Source organism: Macaca nemestrina, chromosome 1 (genome assembly GCF_043159975.1).
Source record: "Macaca nemestrina isolate mMacNem1 chromosome 1, mMacNem.hap1, whole genome shotgun sequence".
In the NCBI taxonomy this organism is placed as follows: Eukaryota; Metazoa; Chordata; class Mammalia; order Primates; family Cercopithecidae; genus Macaca; species Macaca nemestrina.
In genome coordinates, this window is record NC_092125.1 from 47,425,952 (window position 1) to 47,438,707 (window position 12,756).

Below are 12,756 nucleotides of genomic sequence, written 5' to 3' on the forward strand. Positions count from 1 at the left end.
GCAAATTACTCCATGATGCTCACAGTAGACTTTGATAATACCATGATAAATTTGTCTACTTGTGATTTCTATAATATAACTAATCAAATGTGCAGCAAGACAGTTTCATTCCTTCATTAAAATGGTGTTGGCTTTAGTTACACCATTAACTCACTTTCCTTGCCACTTTCCTAAAACATTTTTGGTTCACTTATTCAATTCAAATAAATATGTCATTTTTTTCAATATTCTACTGCATTCCAGATGTCATGAAAACTATGCAAGAAGTCAAAACATAACACTAGTTATTTTCTGGAGAAACTCAAACAATTTATTAAAGATAAATCATGAAAACATAACTAAAATACAATCTTTTAACTTAAGTAAATGCTTATTTATTGCTTTTCTCAAATGTTCAGCCTTTCTTCTATTTAGCATTTTAGTTTTTAACCTGGTCTTTGGATTTCTGTATTAACTTCTTTAAGAATATATTTTTATTTTGATTTCATTTCTTATATATTTGACATTCTTATCTGGCAGACTTCCTATGTTATTTAGTACTCTACAAGTCATTTTTTTAGAATTTATATTTTACTATGTGTGACATCTTCATGATTAGTTGCTAATTTATGTCACAATTATTAAAAACTGATTATTATAGCTAAATTTTAAAAATGTTTTCTCAGTTCCATTTCTCATTCTTCTTTAAATCTCTATGCATTCTCTTTATGTTCTGATTCTTATTTTCTAAGCTTCAATAATAACATTATATCACCTTTTAGATTACTTCAGTGGCACAAATATTCTTTAAATTTTATATAACTTTTACATACATTTAGCATTTTCTGAATAATTATATTTTATTAAAAGCTTGAGTATAAATATAAAGTATCTTTATCAGCCCAAGACATTTAATAAAAAGAAATAAAGTTAATATAATTAGAATATATCAGTAGATTAAATGCATAAAGTACTTTTCCACCCATGAATAATGGTACCTCTTTTACTTTGCCACAAAAAAAACATGGCTTATCTAAAGCCTAGTATTTTATTTCTGTCCTATCTGCATATGATGAAAAGATTTTGCAAGCTTTACGCCTGTGATAATTAATTTTAATGTATGTACATGACTAGGCCCAATGTCCAGATGTTTGGTCAAACATTATTGTATATTTTTCTGTGAATGTGTTTTTTTTTGGGATGAAATTAGCATTTTAAATTGGTAGACTTTGTGTAAAATAGATTACCTTTCATGATGTGGATAGGCCTTATCCAATCAGTTGAAGGTCTTGATAGAACAAAGAATGTTCTTGCCCCAGCAAGAAGGAATTCTTGCAGACTACTTTTGGACTTAAATGGCAACTCTTTCCTGGGTCTCCAGTCTGCTGGCCTACCCTGCGCACCTCTGGAATTTTAAGCAATTGGCTTGCACAATTGTGTGTATTTATCTCTATTTCTATACCTATATCTCTATTACACATTTATATGACTTGTTCTGTTTCTCTAGGGAACTCTGACTACTATATGCCTGTACTAGTCCATTTTCACACTGCTAATAAGATATACCCAAGACTGGATTATTTATTTATTTATTTATTTTGAGACGAAGTCTCACTCTGTCGCCTACGCTGGAGTGCAGTGGCACCATCTTGAGTCACTACAATCTCCACCTCCAGGGTTCAAGCAATTCTTCTACCTCAGTTTTCCTAGTAGCCAGGACTACAGGCACAAACCACCATGCCTGACTAATTTTTGTATTTTTAGTAGAGACAGGGTCTCACTATGTTGGCCAGGCTTCTTTCAAACTCCTGACTTCATGATCTGCCAACCTCAGCCTCCCAACGTGCTGGGATTACAGGTGTGAGCCACTGTGCCCGTTTAAGACTGTATAATTTATAAAGTAAAAGAGGTTTAATGGACTCACAGTTCCACGTGGCTGGGGAGGCCTCACAATCATGGTGGAAGACAAAAGGCATGTCTTACATGGCAGCAAGCAAAAGGGAGAATGAGAGCCGAGTGAAAGGAATTTTGCCTTATAAAACTATCAGATCTCATCAGACTTATTCACTATCATAAGAACAGTATGGGGAAAGTCACCCCCATGAGTCAATTATCTCCTGCCACATACCTCCCAAACACGTGGGAATTATGGCAGATACAATTCAAGATGAGATTTGGTTGAGGACACAGCCAACCCATATCATTGCCCTTGAAGGTAATTCTTCATTGAGTATTTATTTTTGCTGGACAAGATTGTGTTGCACAAAATTACTTGTATTACTTTTCTTAAAATTATGCCTTTATTTTTTCTTAAAATGACATCAATATCTTATCTTTCATGTATCAGTGTATTTGTACCTCAGAAACATACACATATGTGTGTGAATATATACACATATGTGTGTATGTGTGTATATATATGTAATATATACACACATATATATGTACACACATATATACACACACACAGAGGTGGCTTTCCCAATACTGTTCTCATGGTATATATATATACAAATATTATATATATAAAATATTATTATATTCTGTATAATGGACATATTATATATGATATATAATACTTATATGTCATATATAATATATAATATATAATAAATATAATAGTATATATCATATATGATATGTCAATTATATATATAATATTACATACATATATATATATATATATAAACAGGTCTCATTTTGTCACCCAGGCTGGAGTCCAGTGGCACAATGAGAGCACCCTGCAACCATTAACTCCTCCCAGAAATCTTAATGCTCTCAAGTAGCAACAAATTGATTGCCTACGAGATGTGTTATCTTGCTCAATCAGGTGATTCTGTGAAACCACATAAGGACCATCTTCACTTTACACAGCTAACCTGAATTGTCAACTAAATAGAATTTTCTCGTCTGATATAGTTATTGATCTAGCTGTTTCCCTGTATTCTTGTACTGGAGACATTTAATATGGTCTTAAGTGAAGATAAGTTACTTCAAATACATATAAAAATGGAATCAGAGTCTAAGTTCTATATTATTTTTAACTTTCCAATAGTGCATGCTTACAGACAATATTAATTTGATTATTGAAACATAATTCTTCTAAATCTATTTTAAGCTACTATAAGCTCTCATTATTACTTGTGTATTACTGCGCTGCTTTATTTTTTAAGTAGCTCTGAGTCATTACACAACTGAAAATATGACAGATTAAAATTGAGATAGTATTGAAAGAAATTTGAAAATTCTAATTTCACTCATCATAAGACTGCAACATAGGAAAATTTAATTTAGAAACACCTTAGGGTAATTTGAAAAAGGTCATACAAAGACTCATTACTAAAAACGCTCTTCAAAAATTCCTTTATCATTTGGCGATGATGCTTCGATGATCAAAGATTTAAAAATAAATAAGAGAAAATAGACTATATATGGAAGTATTTAACAGTCATTTAAATTCTATATCTATAATTTAAAATATTGTTTCATATTTTTATTCAGAACAGTATATTGGAAACAAAGACAACAGATTTAAAGTGTTCGCATGACTGCCTTGCATAATTATTTAACTTTCATAGGTATGAGTACCATGATTGTCGTAAATGCTAGATAAAGAAATGGTGTTCAAACCCCAGAAATACAAGACGACGTAACATAATTTCCTAATAGGCATGTGGGTGAAATACAGTGTATGTTTTTTAAGGTATATTTGGAAATGACTTATTATTAAATTCATTATTTCAAGATTCGAGTAAATTTATTGAGCTACTAAGCCAAAGCCAGATGACTCAAAATGGTGACTTGGGCCTGTGTCCTCACAATATTAAGAACTAATTGATTTTATCCATTAAGTACCAGATGTTCTTGACTATGCTAACAGGAAACTACTTACTCTGCTTCTCAATGAACCATGCAGATTCTTAGGTCATATGTTTCACCTGTATACTCTGTACCCCCCCCCCAACACACACACTATATATATATAAAATATATATATATTTTAAAAATATATGAAATATATATTATATATATAATATTTTATATATAGAGAGAAAGAGAGACTTTCCTTAAAAAAATTGTCATTTTTCTCTCTAAATATAGTCAAATTGCACAGCATGCATTTTAAAGTGCTAGTACAAATTCAGTTCCTAATTGAAACCCATATATCCAACTTAACATATTTTTCTGGCTTGAATTATCATCATTATCAGGTGTATTCTCATGATTTCATACTAAAAACAAGGAACGTGTAGAGAATATGAATGATGTTCTAGGCACTATACAAGGTAATTTTCATGAATCTGTGTATTAAATGCTCGCAGCATGCCCAATTTGTACTCACTGAGGCAAGCAGAGGTTAGGTAGATCACCCAAGGGTTTATATTCAGAAGTAATAGCCAAGAATTTGCAACCAGCCTCTCTGATTCCGAAGTCTGCATTCTTAATCATTGCACAACTCTATGTCTTACATGCAATATCAATAGTATGAAAATGAAATTTCTCTTTGCTGCACTAAATTTACTACTTCTCTTGGTTTACCTGTGTAATAGTTAATATTGAATGTCAACTTGATGAATTTCAAGGATGCAAAGTATCGTTTCCTGGGTGTGTCTCTGAGAGTGTTGCCAAAGGAGATTAACATTTGAGTCAGTGGACTGGGAGAGGCAGAACCACCCTCAATCTGGGTGGGCATTACCTAATCAGCTGCCAGTGCAGCCAGAATAAAAAGCAGGCTGAAGAATGTGGAGAGATTAGACTGGCTTAGCCTCTGAGGCTATATCTTCCTCCCATGCTGTATGCTTCCTGCCCTTGACCATTGGACTCCATGTTATTCAGCTCTGGGACTTGGACTTAGCTTCCTTGCTCCTCAGCTTGCGGATGGCCTATTGTGGGACCATATGATTGTATGAGTTAATATTCTTTTTTTTTTTTTTTTTTTTTATTATACTTTAAGTTGTAGGGTACATGTGCATAACGTGCAGGTTTGTTACATATGTATACTTGTGCCATGTTGGTGTGCTGCACCCATCAACTCATCATTTACATCAGGTATAACTCCCAATGCAATCCCTCCCCCCTCCCCCCTCCCCATGATAGGCCCCTGTGTGTGATGTTCCCCTTCCTGAGTCCAAGTGATCTCATTGTTCAGTTCCCACCTATGAGTGAGAACATGCGGTGTTTGGTTTTCTGTTCTTGTGATAGTTTGCTAAGAATGATGGTTTCCAGCTGCATCCATGTCCCTACAAAGGACGCAAACTCATCCTTTTTGATGGCTGCATAGTATTCCATGGTGTATATGTGCCACATTTTCTTAATCCAATCTGTCACTGATGGACATTTGGGTTGATTCCAAGTCTTTGCTATTGTGAATAGTGCTGCAATAAACATACGTGTGCATGTGTCTTTATAGCAGCATAATTTATAATCCTTTGGGTATATACCCAGTAATGGGATGGCTGGGTCATATGGTACATCTAGTTCTAGATCCTTGAGGAATCACCATACTGTTTTCCATAACGGTTGAACTAGTTTACAATCCCACCAACAGTGTAAAAGTGTTCCTATTTCTCCACATCCTCTCCAGCACCTGTTGTTTCCTGACTTTTTAATGATCTTTAATAAACTCCCTTTATATATACATCTATCATATTAGCTCTGTCCCTCTAGAGAACCCTAATACAACCTATTTACCAAATAGCAATGCCAGTGTCTTCCTATTTTGTGTTCTCATTTCTCACCTAGATTATTATAATCACTATTGAACTGTTGTTTCTCTTCAATCTATCCTCCACACACATTCCAAATTTGCCAAATTTAGTGTTTTCAAAGTTAAACATAATGTTTCCGTTTTACTGCTTGAAATCTGTCAATCCTTTAGAAATATATTTAGAGTCCTTAGCATGATATCAATATAGTCATTACTAGGTAGCCAATGATATTTCTCCAGTGTAATTTCTTACATCTTTATTGGCAATTATAGATAATACATGTACAGCACATGGAGCTACTTGCTGTCTACTAAGTATGCTGGAAAAATGAAAATCACACAAAATAGTAAAAGACAAATAAAATATGTCAACACAACCACAAACAAAAAGATGCTACTAGATGTCATGAAAACCAGGCATATAAGAATTGCAGGGAGGCTAATGCCAGTGATCTCAGCTGTCCATTGCATTAAAATAAAAGATTCATAGGTCCAGGTCTTCACCCAGAGCATCTGCAGACCTTATGTGTTACATTTACCCACAGTACCCCTACTGGTATGGGAGAGAAATAATGGTGGATGAATCTTGCTTTTTTGCCCTCCAAGTCTTGTATGTGTGGGTATTATTGGCAAAATCTTCCAGACGGCAACCCAACTGACAATGGAACCCTGACAATTCAATTACCTGGCATTTAGTCATGCTCCAGAGGGCAAAGCTTATTAATCTAGGGATATCTTAGATTCAAAATATATACAGAATCCAAACTTTTCACCTCTCCCTGATATTTACCTGGCTGGAGCTAGCATAGTCTTTGACTAAATTGTAGCAATTGCCTCCAGTTTACCCTATTGTGTCTGTTTCTGCCTCCTCCCAATGCTTACCTTCAGTTCAGCAGGCAGAATGTTTCTTTAAAGATATATATCAAATCATATCATTCCTCTGCTTATATCCTATATCCTTCCAATAGCTCTTAGTAATACTAGAAAATTGGAATCCTTAAAATGACTTGCAAAGTCCAGTATGATTCAGCCCCCAGCACCTTTGTCTTTTTCATTCTATTGCTTTTCCTGTTTGTTTGCTCAGCTGAAGTTATACTGGCCTTCTTGAAGTTTGCTTAATAGTCCTGGCACTTTTCAGCTATAGAAATTTTGTACTCAATCCTCCTTCCCCGTAACAGTCTCTTGTAGGTATTCTTACAACTGACTCCCTCACATAGTCTACATCTTTTCTCAAATGTTAACTTCACAGTTAAAGCTTTCCTTAATATCCTATTTAAAAAGCACCATGTTCCTCAACTCAACTAGAGCTTCTGTCTCCTTCCATGATTTGTTTCCCTCCATAGTGCATAGGACCTTCTAATAAATTATACAATTTATTTTACTTTCTCTCTTTGTCTTTTTATTGGTTTTTGACTCTCTATTGTGTCTCTCACATCGAATAAATTCCAAACAAACATTTTACTGATTTTTATCAAGTCCATAATTTCAGCAAAAAGAACAGACCTTAATTCAGAGTAGGAACACAATAAATATAACTAAGATGAATAAAAGGAATGGAGGAATGGGTGAACTGTTCTAGATTGAAGAGGCAGCATTGCACAGAAGAAACAGACCGTGCACATTAGAGAAAAAGAAAGCTAGACTTGTGGAAATTCAGAAGTAGTATTTGACTGTAGATGTGGAGAGACAGAAAAGTAGGAAGAAAAGAGTGTTAACATTTGGCTACACAATAAAGAAAAGCCTAAAATAATCAAAACATTGTGTATTATGCATCAACTTCAGAATCAAATCATATAAGAAATGGAGCGATGAAGGATGGATTCAATCTATGACCAGGCTTCCTTAGCATATGTGAAAAGGATATCTCTTTTTTTTCTATTTGTAATTTTACCTACATTTTATTTACAATAGTTCTCCCTTATCTATGGAACATACCTTCCATGACCCTCAAAGAATGCCTGAAACCACAGATAATGTTGAACCCTATATATACTACTTTTTTCTATATATACATAGTTATTATAAGTTTTCTATATATACATAGTTATTATAAGTTAATAAAGTTAACTTATAAATTAGGCCCAATAAGAGACTAACAATAATAACTAATAATAAAATGGAAGAAAATGTAACAATATACTGTAATAAAAATTATTTAAATGCAGTCTCTTTCAAAATATTTTACTGTACTGTAGGTAACTGAAACTACAGAAAACAAAACTACAGATAAAAGGCAGCTACTGTAGTAAAGTAAAGAGGCGATGGTTAAGGTATAGAACATGGTTACAATAATAGAAATTGGTGGTAGGGAACGAAACATATATTTGAATTTGAAATGTAGATCACGTGGCTGCCTGCTAGAAGTCATGAATGCAGGGTACAGAGGCTTCTGGTGTTTCAGGCTTACTGTTCCACCACTAATACAACCCTACAGAGTCCACACCAACTAACGTTCAGTCACATGTGACCCAGATGGTCAGTTCTGCTGATCTTGACTTAATAGCAACAACAACAACAGCAAATTCATATTCTTTTAAGTGTGTCTGAAACTAGCAAGGCCTAATACATGGAGGGTACAGATGAGGGTTATGACCTTTGTAACATTTTCTCCAACCAGAATCTACCAAAATAGCACAGATGGTGACAGGTACAATCTGAATCATGAAAACTCTTGGAAAGGTTATTGGGATAAGTGACAGAAGTTTCAGTCTCCTGTCATTTCTATCTCTGCATTTATTAACTGTGTGAACTTGGATGAATTATGTAATCCCCTGGGCTTCACTGTGTTTAGCTCTATAATTAATACATCGGTTACAGTTCTATAGTCTGATTGAAAAATGACCATCTTTCCAAAGGTGCACATTAGAATTACACATATATGATATATATATATAATACTTATAAATGTGTAATAAATACATATTTAATAAATATATACTTAAATGTACTGCTCTATCTTTTTCTCAGCCTCTACTTTTCTCTAATAATAACATAATAATTCAGATACTTTAAAATACTGGTATAGACAGTGTCAACTTTACATTTAAAGGAGTTTTTTAAGGCTTTAAACCTAAATGCATATTTCTAAGTGAAAGAAGCCAGTGTGAAAAGGCTACACACTGTAAAATTCCAAATATATAACATTTTGAAAAAGGCAAAACTATAGGAACGATAATAATATCAATGGTTTTTCAGGGGTCCAGGGAAAGAGGGAAGAATGAAATAGGTGAAGCACAGAGCATTTTTAGGGCAGTGAACTGCATATGATACTTTAATTGTGGATGTGACATTACATATTCATCAAAAGTCATAAACCAAAGACAAAAAGTATTGTAAATGTAAACTATGTACTTTAATTAATAATAATTTGTCAATATTGGTTCATCAGTTGTAACAAATATGCCACACTAACGTAAGATGTTAATGACAGCAGAAACTGTGTAGGAGGTTAGAATGCATAAGAGAACTCTGTACTTTCCATGCAATTTATCTGTAAGCCTAAAACTGCTCTAAAAAGTAGTCCATTAAAAATTTTGAAAGAGAATCTTCAGTGATTTCTCTATAAATTAACCTGCCTATCATCCCCCAATTACCTTTCTAATTTTATGTTACTTACTTGTATATGGTTTTAAACTTAGTCTCCTTGGTCAAATAGTCAAATATATGGCTTGAACTCTCTCTCTTTCTTTTTCTGTCCTTCACAGAAATTTAAGTCCAAGTTTAAAGAGAATTTTTATATCATTCAGGTCCTAATCAGGAGACTTCCCAGTTTCTCGTAGCCCTTTGTCCTCTTCTGGTATTCAATGGGAGGGAACTTGCTTCCACTGGCTCTTACTGTTTATGCTGGAATCCACTGTTGATGTTGGCTGTTTTGGTATAGCTTCCAATCAAATATATGGAGTTAGTTCATTTTATGCTACTATATTGAATATTCACGACTGAGTAGTTTATAAGGAAGAGAGTTTTATTTCTTATGGTTCTTGACACTGGGAAGTCCATTATCAAGTTGCTGGCATTATGTGAGGGTCTTATTGCTGCATCATCCCACGGAGAACGTAGAAGGGCAAGAGAGTTTGAGAGAGCAAAAGGGGACTCAACTTGCTTTTATAACAAACCCACTCTCAATATAACTAAAATATTTCTGCAATAATGACACTAACCCATTTATGAGGGCAGAGCCCACATGACCTAATAACGTCTTATTTGGAGGTGATTCAACAATGTGTCATTAGGAATTAAGTATTTAACAAATGAATTTTGGGAGACATATTCAAACCATAACATACACCTTCTATTCAATCTCCTTGCCTAGATCTGTGCCACTAAAAATTTGCCAGCAATCCCAACACTGATTTTCTCATTTGGTGGCTCAGGAATTCTTGGCTTTGTCTCCAAAATAGGCTTTGGGATTCTCTCTTAACCTGTCTTCAGGTCACCCATGGCTCTGGGACTTGCCGAATATGGACTTCTCTGAGATTTGTATTCGCCAAGATTTTGTATAGGAAAGAGACACTTGAATCTGCTAGTTTAAGGGTCTGTTAAAATTACTTGAAGTTCTGTTACTTAACTTCATCATACCTCTTCAGGTTTTGAACCTAGCAAAGAGAGAATAGGAAACCTTTTCTTAAAAACAAACACCAGTCTCTTTTAACTTTTCTTTCCTAGACTTAAAACTCCTTTTACCATCCTCCAAAAGGTTTATACTTTTTTTAATCTATCTTGTAGGAAAACAGCAACTTTATGGATTTCTCTAACCTAATGTTTATGGATTTATGATTATTTTATATTTCATGCTTTTTTTCCTTGATACTGGAAGTCAACGCTTCTAAAGTCCAAAAACCCCTTTTTTTATTATCATACTTTATGTTCGTTCTAATTATTTTGCTCTTGAAATTAAAAAGAAAAGATGGCTTTCAAATATCTCTCCCTCTAAAAGGTATAACAGAATAAAACAAAGAAGGGAACAAACAGAACAAAAAAGCCACTGAAGTGTGTGTGTGTTTGTGTATGTATGTGTATTAGTAGAGGCAAGTTGAAGTGAAAGATGTGTTTTTATTTTTACCTTATGGTGCATACTATGTATAGCCAAAAAAACTGCAATAGGACAAAAATAAGACAGCTTAAAGTTGCAAAATAAATTTTATCTATCTGAGTGAAGGATATTAAAAATAAAACTGCTTTTTTGTTAGTTTATAATTGCAATTTATTTTAACATAGGCCAAAAACTGAATGAAATGACATTGCATTTTGTATTTTCCTTAAAATACATTCAAATCATTAACACTTTACCTTTTCATATTTAAATAGAAGATCTACATTTTGGCACTGTGCAGAAAGAATCTATCGAGAGCATTCTATAGGCTTAGGACATAAACATGGTAGAATTTAATCTGTTCTTGTTCCACCAGCAGAATATAATTAGGTATCAATAGAGAATTAGTGAAGTATAGCCATGTTTTTGAACAAGAGTTTCACTAATTCTCCTTTCTTCTTATATTTAATGTGATTTCAAATTCAAAGTAATTATATTTGGACAAGCTTCTTTGGTTAAAAGGGAAGCTGATTATAGAAAACTTAGACTCTTAAGTTCTTGAAAGCAGTAAACAACTATAGCCCATCACTTTATGTGTTCCTTTTTCTCAGAAAGTCATGATGACCTACATTTAGTTATGCATAAATTACATCAATAAGTCATTCATAATATATTCATTATAAGATCTTCAAGAACTTACAGATTTTTGAGAAATAAAAAATATTTTCAGTTATTTAATATGTTGGTTGACAATGATTTTTATACAAGTAAAAATCTCATTTTCGTTCTGAAATGGAAAACACATTTCCTTTGATAAATGTGAGTTATTTTTAGAGAGGAAGTATATAAAATAGAAATGAATAATAAATTACATATTTTTTATATGAATGGACTTGTGAATGGGCCAAAATATAGATAGAAGTAGTAAGTGGGAGATGTTGGCATAGTCTCATGATGAGTTTGTATGTGTTTGCTGATTGCCAAAAAAAAATGGGTTGACATCAACTTGGAATAAATTGATGCTGATTTCTAACACTTCATCAGAGGCAAGCATTTATGCAGGTGGAGTAGACAAAATAAAAGACTTTGTCAGGTCTCAGCAAGAATGAATTGGGTATGCTGGAGGTCTGCTAGGTAGCTTTTAGTTATTAGGGGAAACCACCCCCAATATTTCAGCATACATAGTTCTTTCTGTTTTCCATAAGTGTCGGCCAACTGAGAAATAAAGAGAGACAGTACAAAGAGAGGAATTTTACAGCTGGGCCGCAGGGGATGACATCACATGTTGGTAGGAATGATGCCCGCCTGAGTCTCAGACCAGCAAGTTTTTATTAAGCGTTTCAAAAGGCGAGCGGGTGTAAGAACAGGGAGTAGGTACAAAGATCACATGCTTCAAAGGGCAAAAAGCAGCACTACTAGTAAGGGTCTAACAAAGATCACATGCTTCTGAAGGAACAGCACAAAGGGCACAAGCATAATTGCTGATAAGGGTACAGCAGTGGTCACAAGGCAAAGGGCAAAAGAACTACTATAAGGGTCTGTGTTCAGTGGTGCACGTATTGTCTTGATAAACATCTTAAATAACAGAAAAAAGGGTTCAAGAGCAGAGAACTGGTCTGACCACAAATTTACCAGGGCAGAGTTATTCCCCACCCTAGTAAGCCTGAGGGTACTGCAGGAGACCAGTAAGTATTTCAGTCCTTATCTCAACCACATAAGACAGACATTCCCAGAGCGGCCGTTTATAGACCTCTCCCCAGGAATGCATTCTTTTCCCAGGGTATTAATATTAATATTCCTTGCTAGGAAAAGAATTTAGTGATATCTCTCCTACTTGCACGTCTGTTTATAGGATTTCTGTAAGAAGAAAAATATGGCTTATTTTGCCCCACCCTGCAGGAAGTCAGACCTTATGGTTATCTTCCCTTGTTCCCTAAAAATCACTGTTATTCTGTTCTTTTTCAAGGTGCACTGATTTCATATTGTTCAAACACACATGTTTTACAATGAATTTGTACAATTAACATGATTATCACAG